Here is a 12,588-nt window from a genome sequence, read left to right as displayed (position 1 = left end):
CAACTGTTCGTAAGAAACTGCATAGATATAAAGAGAACAAAGGAATAGGAATTCGCAAGTGGAACTAAGTAGCTGTTAAAAGAAAGCTGAGTTTCAAGGAAATTATAATGGGAAAATGATACTGTATGTCGAATACAACAGAATTCTTCGTACATGTCCAAAAGTGGATGTGGGAACATACAATGTCATTTTTGTCAACAGTAACGGCTGACAAGAAAAATATGAAGAATGCGAAAGAGAAACCTACCCAATGTGACCATAACATTTAGTCGGTGAAAATGGCAGACGAAAGTAACTTAAAACCATGTTAAGATCATATAAGCATTCCAAGCTTTCTTTAACCCTTTGTTGCCTGACGGTACTTAAAAGTACCAGTAAGTTTTGACTCTCATTATTTTCTCGTGGTGCAGTTTCGTGATCTGAAAGCCTGTCGGTACGTAACAGTAACTCTGCTGTACTGTTTCATAGATGTTATTGTGCAATACATAGACCTCTCTGGCGGTCAGAGCTTGAAATTGCTTTTCGCGCGCTGCTGTGAAAACAGAAGATTGTATGTGCTTGTTTCCATGGTGTTGCCTGAATTTGTGTGCAATTTATTGAAACTTCCGTTGAGTTTTCCATTGTACGTACTTACCTTCTTTGTTTTTTTATAATAGTTTGAAGCATTACGTTAGAAGTGAATGAGATAAAGTGGAAATTATAAGGCGGACTTATTAGTACCGTCAGGTTGTGCGAACACTTTATTGTAGCAGCAACGCGTTACCTCTCACTAGTTGTTCTGTCCACTTTTTCTCACACAGAAATCCGTAAATACATTTGCCTGTGGAACAATTAGAAAAAACAGGAAAGGTTTGCCAGGTATTTTACCTAAATAAAAATGTCTAAACCGTGGGGAATCAAATCACAGAGATTCATCGTTAGACCTAACAGTATTTCAATGAAGGGAAAATAAAGTAATGTATTTTGCGTCAAACTTCCATGGCACTGAACAGAGCGTAGTGACAAGAAAACAGAGAGATGGAACTAGTATGACTATACCATGACCAGTTATTGTATGTGATTACAATAAACACATGGGTGGTGTGGATCATGCAGACAGATTACGTTCAACTTATGGTCTTGACAGGCGATCGGAGAAATGGTGGCACCGTCTCTCCTGGGGAGCAATAGAAATTGCTTTTGCCAATGCTTACGTAATTTTCAGTGATCTACATGGGGCACTGACACTGCTGGAATTCAGGAGTGCTGTGACACTAGGGCTAATGAATGAACAGCAAGTGACAAATCTCAAAAAGAGAAACTCTGGTAAAGATGAAATAACTCCCCTAAAGAGAAGGAAGGATAACTTTTCTGTTCCGAAGAATGTACGTCTTGGCAACTGAGAAAACCATTTTGTAGTGATCAGTTGTAAAAGAGGACGATGCGAAATGTGTGTGAAAAATAAAATTCAGTCGACAGCACATTCACAATGTAGCACATGTAAAGTGTATTTGTGCTACAATGAGAAAAAGAACTGTTACCTACAATTTCATGAGGTATCACTAACACTAAATATGTGATATGTATATACTGTCATAAACGTATAGCTAAGTTACTATGTATTGTGAAGTTGCTCTAGAATAAACTTATGCGAAATTTTAAAAAACATTCAAAAATATCATATTTCTGTTAATTAATTTTCTAATGCAAAAATATTTAATATTTATGTGGAATAAAGTACAAGTTATAAAAATTGGAGCACTTTTCTGCGCATATTGTGATTCTGTCTATGGAGTCTGACGGTACTTCTGAGTACCAGGAGAGGAAAAAGTTGGGTAAATAAAATAAAATTTTAGAAAAAATCCTACCGTCATTTGAGGCCACAATAGCATAAATTCTGCAAAGAAAATGTTAAAAAGTAAATTTTTTTTATGTCAGGAAACAAAGGGTTAAATATTTATACAGTCCAAGAGTTGAATCACATACTCCGGTAGTTGATACCAAAAATAATGATGTTGTGAATATAATACCAGACGAAGTGTGTAAAACCATTCTAGGTTTGATGGAATGGAAGGAGTCAGCAGAAGATAGTGCTCAGTTATTCTCTCATATCACATCCATGACTAAGAAAAGAACATTGTTTTCTTCAGTGTGATCCCAACTATGTAGTTCTTTCATTAAATCAATCTTTTCCTAAAACCGTTGTTACTGTTTCTATTGTTGATGAACTTCTTAAATCATAACTGGTACTTAGCCAATGTAGTTTGTACATTGCCGTATGTAGTATACCCTAGTATGTCTGTTAAATTTTTAATTTATCGTCACTATAATTCAGTGAACGAAAATAGCACCGCTTTTCAATTTTTCTACTCAGGGGCTTCTATCTTCCAGTTTATCATTGAACCATCGATATAGATGCTACGTAACGTTGGAGAGATACTACAGTCTCATTTAAGTACATGAAGGGCAGACTTTCTTTTAGTATGCGTACCAGTCCTTCTGTTAGTGTATGTAAGTTGAAAGAAATCCAGTCAGACCAAAGGCGGTCTGTCTACACAAGAAACGAGTCCTTCTTTTTTCGTGTCGGGACGTTATTGAGAAATGTCAAAAATTAATGCATTTAGCCCGCAACATCTAAGTAGCCATTAGATTGCCATTTTAGTACTTGGGGAAGGGTTCCCGTGGACAGAAAATGTTTCTGGGGGCCTCTACAAAACCATCAAACAGCAGCCACGCAATAAGAGGGTCGATATCTGGTCTGTAGTGCACAACGAAATCCAATGAAAGCAGCAAGATAAATGTGTCCAGAGCTCTTAGCTACATGTTTCTATGTTAGTCAGATATGCAACAGTGCACGTCCCATCCACTGCGTTACAAAGAAAGGCTCAGACGTTCTGGAGTAAACAACATCGACATTGAAAATTAACAAATAATGGAATATGGTGTTCTCAGTCCAGTTCTATGTCCTGTGAAACAGACAGAGTGCGCGATAACCGTAAATATTTAAGGTCTCTAGTTACAATTATTTCCATGTTTCACCGGCAGCTACTTCCACGAAGCAGTGTCAGTCGAACTGAAGAAATCCTCTTAACCTGAAACATAACGTGACGATGACATTTTTATGCACACTTCTTCACATCAAAATTGCAACACAATGCAACAAATACCAAACTGAATTGAAGCGTCTCTGGTTGAGAAATTTCATTAATTTTCAGGATGGGCTCCCACTTTTACAGTACTTAACATCGGCGCTTACCTGTCTGTTCTCCTTTACTTTCAAACTGAAAGAAAGATTCTCAGGTAGGTGCTATATCTGAGAATACCACATTGGTATTTCAACACTATATTAGCACATCTGAATTGTATTTCATATATATAGGGTTGGTGCATAAGTCCACAGCGTTTTTGTTTTGCATGTTGGTATTACGGTTGCTATGGGTTTATTTATCGATTTTCATTCTTTATTTGTAGTTCACTGTTGCTTTTTGACTTTACATATTGTCATTTTGTCACCTGGGGATAGTGAGTGGAGCTGTGGACGCTATAAAATGGAGTGCCAGGTGGCCATATGTGCTTTTCTGCTTGTTCGACATTAATTGGCTCGTGAAAAACACCACCTACTTCTATCCTGTATCGGTTACTGGTGAAAAGAAATTGTGTCCTTACGATAACGTAAGGAAAAGAAAGAAATTATAGAGCCCAAACAAAACAGAAACTCCCCCATAAAGGCCTACGCGCATCCACAGTAGATAATGTCATGTATCTGGTGGAGCAGTGACGGTGCGGTGTACTACGAATTGCTTTCCCGAGATGTAACCATCACTGCTGACATTTTTGTCAACAACTGACTGTCTTACAGACAGAACAACGACCAGGAAGGCTGAGTGAAGTGATGCTACTCCACGATAGAGCAAGCCCGCCCACATTCTATTTGACTGACGAAACCACAATACAGGAGTTGAGTTGGGAAGTCATTCTACACCCACCTCATTAACCTCATCTTGTGCTATCAAATTTTTCATTGTTTCCGCTCTGTATAGACCAGCCTTTCAGGAACTTTTTCTCCGGATGAAAATGCGCTCCGAACGTGGCTCGTAGACCTGTCAGAAGGACAACGATTCCTTGACAGAGGCTCTGTTTCCTTTGCAATGATCAGACAGACAAGTCCATCTGTCTACCCCGCAGTAAGTGTATAGTTGAATAAGTAAAAGCTCTGTCTTACCTGACGAGCTAAGTTTCACAAGTAATGTATCAGAATACTGAAATAGTAACATTTCAGCACAACCGCACAAAGTAAGAAGGTGTCACCTCCTTGTAAATTTTATGTGTACGGAAAGGTTAGAAGGCGCCTTTTTCACTCAGAAATCGCAGTTAAATGTTAATCGCTTGTGAGAAGATCCCGTTACACATTATGTAAGGAGGGAAACGTCTACGTGCACGTGTCGGAATTGGGTAGCGGTGAATCGTGACCTATCGAGACTGTGGTATATCGTTCCACGATATTGCTGCTTGCGTTAGTCCCGAGTCCACAGCTGTCTTTACAATACAGTTTCGATGGGTTCAGGAGGGCCACACCCAATGGCATGCAGGATACCAGTGGCCTCGAGCGACCGGGAGCAGAGACATATCCACTGAAGCGTCAAAGAAACTGGTGTAGGCATGTGTATTCAAACACAGAGATACATAGATAGGCAGAATACGGCGCTGCAGTCGGCAGCGCTTATGTAAAACAACAAGTTTCTGTCGCAGTTGTTAGATCGGTTACTGGTGCTACAATGGTAGGTTATCGAAATTTAAGTGTTTGAACGTTGTCTTATAGTCGGCGAACGAGTGATGGGACACAGCATCTCCGAGGTAGCGATGGAGTGGGGATTTTCCCGTACGACCATTTCACGACTGTACCGCGAATTTCAGGAATCCGGTAAAACCTCAAATCTCCGACATCGCTGCCGGCGAAAAAAGAATCCTCCAAGAACAGGACCAACGACGACTGAAGAGAATCGTTCAACGTGACAGAAGTGCAAATCTTCCGCAAAATGCGGAAGATATCAATGCTGGGTCATCGATAAGTATCAACGTGCGAACCGTTCTACGAAACATCATCGAGATGGGCTTTCGGAGCGAAGGGCCACTCGTGTACTCTTGATGACTGCACGACACGAAGCTTTACACCTCAGCTGAGCCCGTCAACACGAACATTGGGCTGTTGATGACTGGAAACATGTTGCCTGGTCGAACAAGTCTCGTTTCAAATTATATCGGGCGGATGGACGCGTACGGATATGGAGACAACCTCATTAATCCATGGACTCTGCAAGTCGGCAGGGGACTGTTCAAGCTGATGGGGACTATGTAATGGTGTGGGGCGTGTGCAGTTGGAGTGATATGGGACGTCTGATACGTCTAGATACGATTCTGACAGGTGACACGTCCGTAAACATCCTGTCTTATAACCTGCACTCAGACATGTCCATTGTGCATTCCGACGGATTTGGGCAATTGCAGCAGGACGACGCGACACCCCACTCGCCCAGAATTGCTACAGAGTGGTTCCAAGAACACTCCTCTGAGTTTAAACACTTCCGCTGGACATCGAACTCCCCAGACATGAACATTATTGAGCATATCTGCGTTGCCTTGCAACCTGCTGTTCAGAAGAGATCTCCACCCCCTCGTACTCTTACGGATTTGTGGACACCTCTGCAAAATTCATGGTGTCATTTCCCTCCAGTACTATTTCAGACATAAGTCTAGTGTATGCCATGGCGTGTTGCGCCACTTCTGCGTGTCTACAGGGCCCCTACACGATATTAGGCAGGTGTACCGGTTTCTTTGGCTCTTCAGTGTAGTTGCATGGTACGAAGTAGAAAGTATGTGTGTTGTGGTAGACTATGTGTAGAAGATCTATATACATTCGTTTCACGTACTGTAACGTCGACCTCACCGTTTCACGCGCTAATGCTAGTTTTGAAATAAAAAAAGGTAATTGTTGGTAACTTATGTAACCTGTATTACTCCATTACGATATAGCAAAAAGTCGTAATGATACTTTAAAAATAATGTAGTTTAGTGATCGAAACACAATTGAACCTTTTATTTTTACCCCTCAGAACATTACATTTCACCCCTCAGTGGTCATTACCTGCAGGTTAGGAACTACTGTTATAGACGTTAATTTGGACAGCAGGTTATAATGGATTATACCGTAAATGATGAAAGTATGTGAATGCAGCTTGCCGCTACCTTGGTGTAATGTCTCTCACACATAAACCTGTACAGTAAAGTAAGGGCCTCCTGTTTTATCTTTAGGCTGATCCGTGATAAGACAGGCAAACAATTATACTAATGGACGATTCTGCGTATTTTCTCTAATTTCATTCGCTCTCTCTCTCTCTGTCCTTTATCTATATACAGTTTTAAATATAATATTTCATTACGTGAACTCAGCCCAATAGAATCTCTGGTGGAGCCCTTCGTCTTATTATTCAGCGGCTGGCTTGCTGTAAAAGATCTTTATATCTATTATTCTTTTAAGCGCTGCATTCAGTTGGGAAAATCTATCGTTTGAACAATTCGTTCATTTTACGACAGATTTAGAATTTCAGATGTGTCCGAAGCCTTTTTGGAAGATTTTGTAAAATCTCGGTGATTTCAGGCTCTCTTCGTCACAACTGAAACTTCCCCACTAATTACAGGGTCAAGACAATCATCAATGATTCAGACAGAGAACTCATTCGTCATTCACTCTAGAATAAAAGGGTCACAAACCTTATTTCTGAGGAAAATTGTATATTCAGTCCATCTCCATTACATGTTCCGTTTTCTGTTGATTCCAAGTCTTACTTAATTTGCGTTTACAGTTTTTCTCTCTCTTCAAATAACGCGCTAGTGGCACAAACGTTAATAGCTCGCTTTAGCGAGACGAAGAGCAAATATGTCTCTTTTAGCAACCCGACAATCTTCCAACAGATACATCCGAAGCTGTCCTAGTTATCCGTCCCTAACAACCATGGAGAATACATATAAGTATCTCTGTTCTTCCAAAGAATAAACGTTCTAGAAAAATACCTTGGCGTCGACGAGCTGTCGGCGCATATATTACTAGAAAATCCGATCAGATACTTTCCAAAAGTGAATAAATGTGGATGATTTGATTGATAATTATTAATTATTGCGTGGTAGAGGGTAATTTTCCGTGGGGAGATTACAAGGTGTCATATTTATAACATGTCAATGTCGGTGTATGTGTCGTATCTTCGTAGTCGTCGTGATGTACTCTTTCGACAGATAACTCAAGGTCGCATATTGCCTCTGATGTCCTGACCTACGCTGAAACCGAGAGTGTTTGACTGTTGCTTTTGCTAGGATGTTCTGCAAACCTTTCATCCATTAAAAAGTCTGAAAATGGGTTGCTGAAAGACTGGCTTACCACCACTCGCTAGCCACAGTGATTTATAAACTCCGTGGTGGTGTTGATTCGTCATTACTGAACGTCGCTGTATCTGCTTTTCAAGCTGAGTTCGACTTGATGCTCATCCGGATTACACATACACTCACATCAAGGGTTCCAGTACAACGCATATTGTAGCTCTCAAATATTAAAGAAAATACATTTTTAAATGTTTAACAACAGATTTGCTAATTATTTATTGGCTTTGGGATTTGCTCATTTTCACAAGCCACGTATTTTATACTGGCTATACATCCGTGTTTCGTAACGAAAGTTAAAGAAGGATTTTGTACACACTAGCTTTTTAGGGTTGCATACGACAGTTGGCAAGTGTGGAACTCCTATAGGATTTCTGAGTCAATAAATTTGTTTTTCCTAATCCAGAAGTCAAATAGAAATGAAAGTTATGGAAAGAAACAAAGCAGTTTCGTTAACGCTTTAATAAAGAACGCGAAATCAGTAAGGCCATATATCTAGACAAGTGAATTCAATATTAGTTTGTATTCGTAACGATAAGATAGCGGTGCTTAATTCTGTCACTTACATAAACTTCCGAACATACCTCTCTCACTGAGGTAAAACAACTGTGAAAGCCTAATAAAAATTCGCCTAGAATTTTGGAGATTCGTGTTTTCAGACAGACAGACAAACACGACCGTTTTACAGTTTTGTTATTGTGTAGAAGATAGATAGAAGATTTTCTGCATGTTTGGCGTGGACAGTTCTACTTTTGACGTCACACACAACTGTATCTCAGAACTTCATTATCCACCATGATCTGTTCCATGTGGCAATTTCGTTTTTGCTTTTCCTTTCTGGTGGAATTTTAATTACCATCAGTTTTGTTTTTACTACGGCGCCGTCGACAAAGTTATTACAGTGTGTCCATAAAATGACGCTACCATCTGAAAGTATCGTGAGTTGGAAAACGTTACAGAGAGCCGTCGTTTATTGTTAAGCGTTTATCATGTCTCAAAGGCTTTTTTCTTCGGGCTTTGTTGCGGATTCGACTTGGAGTGCATCAAAATGGTTACATACCCGGAGAAGATGCAATGTGTCACCTAGTAGACTGAGTCGAAACCAGTGACAACAGCACTGCGTTATTATCGACGTTAGTATGTGAGGATTGTTGTTGTTGTGGTCTTCAGTCCTGAGACTGGTTTGATGCAGCTCTCCATGCTACTCTGTCCTGTGCAAGCTTTTTCATCTCCCAGTACCTACTGCAACCTACATCCTTCTGAATCTGCTTAGTGTATTCATCTCTTGGTCTCCCTCTACGATTTTTACCCTCCACGCTGCCCTCCAATACTAAATTGGTGATCCCTTGATGCCTCAGAACATGTCCTACCAACCGATCCCTTCTTCTGGTCAAGTTGTGCCACAAACTTCTCTTCTCCCCAATCCTATTCAATACTTCCTCATTAGTTATGTGATCTACCCATCTAATCTTCAGCATTCTTCTGTAGCACCACATTTCGAAAGCTTCTATTCTCTTCTTGTCCAAACTATTTATCGTCCATGTTTCACTTCCATACATGGCTACACTCCATACGAATACTTTCCGAAATGACTTCCTGACACTTAAATCTATACTCGATGTTAACAAATTTCTCTTCTTCAGAAACGCTTTCCTTGCTATTGCCAGCCTACGTTTTATATCCTCTCTACGTCGACCATCATCAGTTATTTTGCTCCCCAAATAGCAAAACTCCTTTACTACTTTAAGTGCCTCATTTCCTAATCTAATTCCCTCAGCATCACCCGACTTAATTAGACTACATTCCATTATCCTTGTTTTGCTTTTGTTGATGTTCATCTTATATCCTCCTTTCAAGACACTGTCCATTCCATTCAACTGCTCTTCCAAGTCCTTTGCTGTCTCTGACAGAATTACAATGTCATCGGCGAACCTCAAAGTTTTTATTTCTTCTTCATGAATTTTAATACCTACTCAGAATTTTTGTTTTGTTTCCTTTACTGCTTGCTCAATATACAGATTGAACAACGTCGGGGAGAGGCTACAACCATGTCTTACTCCCTTCCCAACCACTGCTTCCCTTTCATGTCCCTCGACTCTTATAACTGCCATCTGGTTTCTGTACAAATTGTAAATAGCCTTTCGCTCCCTGTATTTTACCCCTACCACCTTTTGAATTTGAAAGAGAGTATTCCAGTCAACATTGTCAAAAGCTTTCTCTAAGTCTACAAATGCTATAAAAGTAGGTTTGCCTTTCCTTAATCTTTCTTCTAAGATAAGTCGTAAGGTCAGTATTGCCTCACGTGTTCCAGTGTTTCTACGGAATCCAAACTGATCTTCCCCGAGGTTGGCTTCTACTAGTTTTTTCATTCGTCTGTAAAGAATTCGTGTTAGTATTTTGCAGCTGTGACTACTGGCTAAAACAAGCGTAGCGAGGTGGTTCAAAAACTTTGAACTCACGGGCAGTGTCGAACACCTTTCTAGAAGTCGACGACCCCCTCCGTCTGAGAGAGCGCAAGCGGCGTTTCGAGGTAGTAGCCCCCAGAAGTCAGTTCGTTGTGCATCACTCCAACTGCAGGTATCAAGATGAACTGCCCATAAATTGTTGCATAGACAGTTCGTTTTTATGCCTACAAAGTGCAAATGCTCCAACCATTGCAGCCAGACGACGATTCTCTCCGCTACGCATTCGCGTGAATATGGCCTTCATAGGTGCTGAACATGTGAATTGCTACAACATGAGGGATTTTGGTTCCGAAAAAGCACGCAACACACCTGATCTCATCGTGGTAGCGTGAAGCTTAAATTTGGTATGGCCTATGGCACGACAGGGTGATAGCCATATTATTCTTCGCAATGGAAGCCATTGTGGAAAATGTTTACCTGGACATGTTCGAAGAGTTCCCACAACTACAAATCGAAGAAAGCAGCCGTCCGTCATCTTCCAGTACGATCTGAAGTTCGAAAGTGCAGGCTGTGCTGAATGGCACATTTCCTGACGGGTGAAGGGGTAACAATGGTCCCATCGCATGGCTCCCGCGCTCTGCCGATGCGGTGTTACATCAATGATCGAGTTGACACAACACCAGTCAGTGATGATGCTACCCATCGTGCACTAATCAATAAAGCATTCAAAACGTTGCCTTGATGTTCTGTCCTTGATGTTCTATGAGTGACGGGCAGGGCAAACAATAAGATTCTGAACTGAGGGAAAAGATCTACGGAAGCTGCTAAATGCCTTCTAGGAAACCACGACGCTCTATCTCCAGTAGTTTCCAAGTTACGATTTTCTGAAATGATAATGGGAATTTACGGACTCTCTGTATGAGAGACGGCCATTTTGCCACTATAAACCATGTGCCACCAGCTTCAAAGAAGACAAAAGGGCCACTATAGCAGATAAATTGCCAATTTCTCGTCGTAATGACATCGGTACAACGCTAGATGCGGATGGCCCATGCGTGAACTGAATGGACTCAGAGGCACCGTTCACAGCAGGCATGGTAGCTATGCGAAATGTATTCCATCAGAGAAAAAATGGTGCCATGACGCTACGCTTGTATTCCTGAAGCCTCTACAGGATTTGTGGTTTACTTAAAAAATAATCCTATTGCTTTCGCTGAATGACTCATACACTCTGTACCATCCTGAAATTATGTAATTTTACGCTCCGCACAGATGGTCCTTCGTTGCTCTTTGTGATCTTCTGCTAGATAGCAAGAAACACAGCTAATACGCACCTTTGAGTAGCCCAGCTGGAGGGCGAGCATGTCAACACTACCAACAGAGACGTCCAATTGAGAAGCAAAGTGTTTGATTGTGATCCGTCGATGAGCTCGAACGAGTGTGTCCGACGTTCCTACATTGCAGGAGTCACAGCTATGTTCGACCGACCAACATGTGAGAGATAGGACAGGTTTGCGTGATCTTGTTGAGATGATGTCAGTCTAAAGAAACTCAGCGACACCTCTCTGCTTGGAACTTCCCCGTTACAGGTGCCATTTTGAAGGCTAAATGTAACGCCGCCACCTATTGGAACTTCTTATGAAACTGTAGGGGCTGTAGCGGGAATATGCCACGATGTCCCACAGTAAGGTCCACATTTTTTGAAACGAAACTGGCGAGGAGGAAAATGATGCATTATTTACTGAAAAATAGCGGACCTACAGATGTTTGTGCATTACAGCATTTTAACGGGTAGAAGCTCTTGAACTTGCGCGTGCAACAATTGCCTAACTTCAATGGTAAGTAACTCGGAAACGGTGCTGCGCACCAAATTCTTCTCTTAACTGTTATTTCTCAGCGCAGCCTTCCCAGTAACAGCGTTACAAGCTTTTCAAACTACATCCGACCACCCTCCATTTCGGTGCATTTATGTCTGTTTTGCTAGTTCTCGTTCGCCGAACACAAACCCGAAACAATCGACTGTTTCTCTTTTATTCGCTATTGCCTCACCAGTCTTTGACGGATTCAGATGGAGTAAAATAGCACAGTCCATTCCGGTACTGTACGTGCTATTAGTTTCCGTATGACTACGATGCGTACAGAATTAAGGTTTAGTTCTCCATCCCGTGGCAGGCAGGAGGGCTCCGAGACAATTCACTCGAGCGTATGAGGACAAGTGAGTGTGTTTGTGGTTTAAGGACATCCAAGTGTAGGGTTATCTGCGTTCTGATTGCAACTGAGGGCTTCCACTGAGAAGCAGTGGATATAGTTTAGAAAGCCAAGATCAACGGCCGCGGCATGTTGTCCTGAACACATAGTCCTCCCATTCTGACACCAGTCGGCAGTTCATGCAGAGAATGTCTCTCACAGGGAGCAGGCGCAAAGAAGTATTCAGATTTACTTCATTCACGGAGAAATTATTTATCAGCTCAATACCTGGATCAGGATAATAAAACTGATATAACATAAAATTCAATACTGTTAGAAAAATGTACTCAGTCAAGTGAGTGAAAGCTACAGAAATAATGCCTGTTATATTTACAACTGAGGCTGCCACTTGAGGGGATTCAAACGTAACGACAGGAAACAAAACTGCCTTCTGTACACTTCGGCCCCGGTAATAAAACACCCTTCTCGCAGATAACGCCCAAGGAAAAAGTGTTGTGTAAATAATATTCCTGTGTGGTGTTACATGACGCGATCGGTGAGTGCTCCTTCGACGGAATAAAAATAGCGA

Source organism: Schistocerca piceifrons, chromosome 2 (assembly GCF_021461385.2).
Source record: "Schistocerca piceifrons isolate TAMUIC-IGC-003096 chromosome 2, iqSchPice1.1, whole genome shotgun sequence".
Taxonomy (NCBI): domain Eukaryota; kingdom Metazoa; phylum Arthropoda; class Insecta; order Orthoptera; family Acrididae; genus Schistocerca; species Schistocerca piceifrons.
This window is presented reverse-complemented; position numbering follows the sequence as displayed.